Consider the following 5681-nt stretch of genomic DNA (forward strand, 5'->3'; position numbering starts at 1 on the left):
CAGGTAGAGAACAATAAGCATTACCTGAGGTAGAAGCTTCAACTGATGTATGACCAGTTGAAACTGAAGTGCTGACCTGGTTTACCAAAGGCTGAGAAGATTGAACCTTAGAGGACTGAATTAAGGCCAGAATGCTGTCATACTGTTCTTTAGTAAATGCAGGCAATGAACCACTAGCTGTCATCTCACCAGATCCTTTGCAACTATCATCAGGATCCTCAGCTTGCACAGAATTTGCATTGGAATTGAATTTTCCATTACCATAATTGGGAGGAAAACCATGTTTCCTGTAACAGGTCTCAATAGTGTGGCCTGATTTGCCACAGAAGCTACACTGTCTACCACCTTTCCCTCCTTGAGAATTGGATCCCTTTCCTTTAGCATATGGTTTCTTGGACTCAACAGCATTAACCAAGACTTTACTATCATCAACCATATCAATACCTTCATGACTCTCTTCTTGAGCCACTAATGAATAAACTTTGTTGAGAGGAGGTAATGGATCCATAAGCAAGATTTGAGTACGAACAATTGAAAAATTTTCATTGAGACCACTCAAAAACTGAATCACTTGATCCTCATGCCTAAACTCTTTAACATTGCGCATTGCAGCACACACACATCTCATAGGACAAGCACATGAAGGCGTAGGTCTATGACTATCAAACTCTTCCCAAAGAGATCTCAATTCAGTGTAATAGTCATTAACAGAACCTGTACCTTGCTTGAGGTTGTTGATCTCAGTTTTGAGCTTCCAAACACGAATGCGATCAGCTTTGCTAAACCTCTCTTTCAACTCGTTCCAAACATCAGAAACGTTATCAATGTACACAATACTCTGTGCAATATTATCAGAAACAGAGTTCATGATCCAGGAGTGTATGAGATTGTTGCAACGCTCCCAAGCAGAAAAATTCAAATCATCAAATGTAGGAGGAGGAATTGTTCCATCTACAAACTGATATTTGTTCTTGCCACCAAGACCTCTACGCATAGCACGCGCCCATGCTTGATAATTGGACGTGTTCAATTGAGGCTTGATTGCAACGGAATGAGGTCCATCACTAGGATGAACATAGTAAGGTGAAGAAAGATCTTGTGTAGGATCTTGATTACGAACCATGATTGATTAACGAAGAATCAAAAAAATGGAGGATTCAAGAATCAACACAAGAAATCTGAAGGGAAAAAGGAAAGAAGATTGAAAATCTTCAACGAAAAGAAAGGAAATGAAGAAGAAGAAGCTTCAGAAGCACGCAACAATGGCGAAAGTGCGTAACTGAAAGCTTCAAAAGCACGCAACAATGGCGGAATTGCGTAACTGAATCGTAACTACCTTCTCCAAAGAGAAGGCTCCTGATACCATAATAAGAAACTCAGAGAGAATAAAACTGAGTGAAAAGAGAGAAAATTATCATTGAATGAATGAATTAGTTTACAATGTGCTAGCATCTATTTATAAACCAAAGAGAGACTATAACATCTATCATGTACTAGCTACATACTAACACTACTCCTCTAACTGTCTCAACAGAAGATACAGCTGGCAGCTAGGGTTTATTCAGGCTTCGTTCAGTTTACTTGCATCGCAAGTAACTTCTTCTTCCTCTTTATATTCTGACAGTTATCTTAACAACCATGAACTTTTTGAGATGTTAAAGATGCAATGATCCTTCAATTATTTGGTCCCTTAATTCTATCTTTGTTTGTCAATTTGGTCTCATTCTGTTAATTTTAACATTTTGAAAAAAACTAAACCATTAGATCATACAACCATTGAATTTTATAATGAACCATCAACACATAGTTTTTCCTTCATCTTCTTTCTTCTCCTTCATCATCACCTTCATCACTTTCATTCATCTCCCAGAAAAAATAAACCCGTAAATTTAATGAAAATTAATTTCAATAAAAATCAATTTTCGCAATTGCTTAACCATACTTACAGTAAAACATAATCAAATAATCACTTTACAAATCATTAAAATACACAAATACACACACGCTCACATTAATTTCTTCAAAAATTACAATTGGCTATTAATTCCATCCAAATGTGAATAATCCGTAAGAGATAGCAATACCAACAAATAGAAGGTGAAGGACCTCCCAGTTTCTTGTTAGAAGATTTTGGTTGAAGAATTCAAAAGCTTGAGAAGGAAAAAGGTGAAGAATAACAAAGAATATGAGAACTATTGTGGCTGTATATGAAAAAAAACCCATGTTCTAATCATAATCAACACTACATAAACAAACCCATAGTTTAAAGATTTTTTGTTTAGTTTTAAGAATTAGAGTTGTTGTTGGGGTAGAGATGAGATTATGTGTTGTTTATTTTTTAAGTTGATGAATTTTTTATTTTGTAAGTTAAAAGATTGAGGAATTTGGAGATTTATGGGTTTTGGTATAAGAATAGATAAAGATTGAAAAATGAATTTGTTTTTTATTTCATTTATTTTTATTTTTCAGGGTTTGGAATGTGTATGAAGATGGATGAATGTGATGAAGATGAAGAAGAAATAGAAGGAAGAAGATGAAGAAAATGAAAGAAAAATTATATGTTGGTGGTTTATTATTAGATTCAATGGTCTTGCATGATCCTAAGGGTTAAAATTAAATAAATTAATAAGGTCTACGGTAGACCACTTATAATGATTTTGTCAAAAAAAAAAAAAACCACTTATAACGATGATCCACCTTATACATTTTTGGTTAAAATTAACATAATGGGACCAAATTGACAAAGAGAGATGGAATTAAAGGATCAAAATGTAACTTTAATTAATTAAGGGACCAAAATGAAACCTAACAATTAATTAAGGGACCAAAAATAGAATTAAGCCTATATATTATAAGAGAAACATGGTTATGTAAGATTGAACACAACAAAAATAAATTAACAAAGGTTGCAATGGTTGATAGTTTTTCACCCATGCTCCCATGATTTCATTAAAAAACAGATTTAAAGTTTTGGACAAACCAATAATATAACAAGAAAAATCGACATTCTTGCATTTCATTAAAGTGTATTTCGTGGCATTAAACATCACTACTCTTATTATAATACATACACGACAATTGCATTACAATACTAAGAAAACTCAATTAGCAATTGGTGGTGTTAGACTAGAAATATTATTGGGGACAGTTGAATGTATAGAACAAACGCAATGTGTGTAATCACGGCATACAGGAAAGCCATAAAGAGGAGGTACCAAACCATCACAACATTTTGAACATTTCTTATCGGTTTTGCATTTGGGACACTTTCGAGTTGGTTTGAATTTCAGTTTCTGGGATAAAATCTCAGCATTGATTCTTCCTGCAACGATTTCGATGCATATATCTGCATACACAAACAAACAATACATGTACTTTAGAACAAATGTGAGATTTAGATTTGATGAAAATTAGAAAATTTGCTTAAATTGCTCAATTGTATTTAACCTGATACAAGGATGGAAGAAACAACCAACAGTGCAAGTTGGAGAGGAATAAGTCTTGTTGTGTCCATCCTGATCATAGTACATACATTACTATGTTCTACGAGGAAATATTTATAAGGCCAAAAGTTGACTATATCAACTAATTGATTTTCAATTGATTGCTGCATATTGTCAATTATATTTTTTTATAATACTAATTAACTAATTAATTAATACAATATCATTTTTGATTACTATCAATTAGTATTTATTTTTTTTGTCAAAAAAAATTAGTATTTATTTTTATAACGCATTAATTAATTCAATACGAGCATTTGATATTGTCAATTATTTCTCTTATAATGAATTAATTCAATGTAAAAAAATCAAATCAATTTATTTATAGTAACCAGTAAATTTAAAATGCCAATAAGAACAGATTGAGGACATTTAAAACGTTACGTTTAATCGTCACAACGTTACGTTTAATTGTCACAATGTTACGTTTAATTGTCACAAAAGATCATTAATCTTATGCGGCTTCTTTCCTTAAGGGCATTAGAGACAACAACTTTAAGAATATGCAGCTGCATATGAGCTATGATTTAAACTCTGCATATGCCCTTTCAGAATCATAGCTCATCCAACCTATACTCATTAATCTTATGCAGCTTCTTTCAGTTGTTCACACACTTTAAATTGGGATCGAACTGCAACAATTAAAATTAGGCTAAAATATGATTTTGGTCCCTACAAATATAGCGAGTTTGGGTTTTGGTCCTTGGTAAAAAAAAATTGAAATCCGACCATGCAAATTTTTTTGTTTTTTAAAAATAGTCCCTAGATCCACTTTTTTGCTGATTTGTCACATTTCTGCCTACATGTCAGTTGCTGATTGTGTTAAGCTTCCCACATGTCCTCCACGTGGCAACCATACCATTTAACATATTTTAATAACGTTTTAAAATTTCAAATAACATATTTTTGGAATTTAAAAAAACCAATTAATTTTAATTAAAAAATCAGCAAAAAATGGGGTAGTTTTAATTTTAATTTCAACAACATTCATTTTCATCAACAAATTAATTCATCTTCATCCCAAAATTTTAATTCATAAATCTGGATCTACACCGAGGAAAATGAATCACACACACTCATCTCTTGTGTAACTTCAAATATGCACATCATATCTACAAAACAAAGCTATTACCTCGTTTCTGTACCAATCCAACTCTTCTTCAAGCTAAACTCAATTCAACACAGCAAATTCATCCCAAACCTACATGTTTTCCGTTCCTCCTACTTCTTTTTCTTCTTCTTCTTCGCATATCTCTCCTTTTTCCTCTTCTTCTTCTTTGTTGTTCCATTCATTCATCAATTCATTTTCTTCAAATTGAATTTCTGGAAAACAAAATTCTGGAAAACGGCATGGTCGAAATTCATATCGAAATCCATCCAAATCCCTCTCGTTTTATTATCTGGATCCGCCTCCTTGTGTTCTGCGGCCGCTGCCGCAATCGAGTATGCCATCGTGGTCATTGTCGTGCACTTGTATGTTCATGTTTCTCTGATTTTCTGCTATTTTGTTGTTTTTGTTCGTTGACAAACAATTCCATAAAGCTTATGTGATGTGTTGAATCAAGTTGGGATAAATTCTGATTGCATTGAATCAATTCTTGCTTGTTTTTCTTATTCGGTTGGGCAAGTAACTCCTTATTAGTAACTCCTTATTATGAACATGTAACTCCTTATTAGTATTGGGCAAGTTGTATGCAACAACATGCTCCTCCATAGACTTATTAAGAGAAATATTTTTTTGTAAGATTGAACACAGCAAAAATAAATTAACGTAGGTTGCATGGATGATAGTTTTTCACCCTTGCTCCCATGATAGTCATCATTGACTTGGTCAAAATTGACAAAAGAATCAAAATTGTAAAGGGGCTAATTCTTAGGTCAAAATTTTCATTTTTTTAATAGGGGATCAAAATCGCAACATTGGTAAACTTAGGGGTTCAACAGTGTTGTTTAGCCTAAAAACAAATATAAAGTTTTGGACCAATCAATAATATAACAAGAAAGATCGACATTCTTGCATTTCATTAAAGTGTATTTCGTGGGATTAAACATCACTACTCTTATTAATTGTAGTCCTTTTGATTTGTAACATGATATTTATATTTAAATTATTGTCTATTTTTTCTTTATTTTCATGAAGACAATAACATTTGATTTGTCTACGAATTGTATTATATG

The 5681-nt window shown here is 32.6% G+C and overlaps 1 long non-coding RNA gene across 1 annotated transcript; it reads right to left on the reverse strand.

Annotated features, from left to right (window-relative positions):
• Nucleotides 1-2988: 2988 nt before the first annotated feature.
• On the reverse strand, nt 2989-3530 carry LOC146938491 (uncharacterized). Its single transcript, XR_015033382.1, has 2 exons — nt 3448-3530; nt 2989-3346 (listed from the first exon to the last, which is right to left on the reverse strand). It is a non-coding gene; the product is annotated as an uncharacterized LOC146938491 (long non-coding RNA).
• Nucleotides 3531-5681: the final 2151 nt, after the last annotated feature.

Source organism: Medicago sativa, chromosome 3 (genome assembly GCF_051527215.1).
Source record: "Medicago sativa cultivar Bolivia chromosome 3, Bolivia_mono, whole genome shotgun sequence".
Taxonomy (NCBI): domain Eukaryota; kingdom Viridiplantae; phylum Streptophyta; class Magnoliopsida; order Fabales; family Fabaceae; genus Medicago; species Medicago sativa.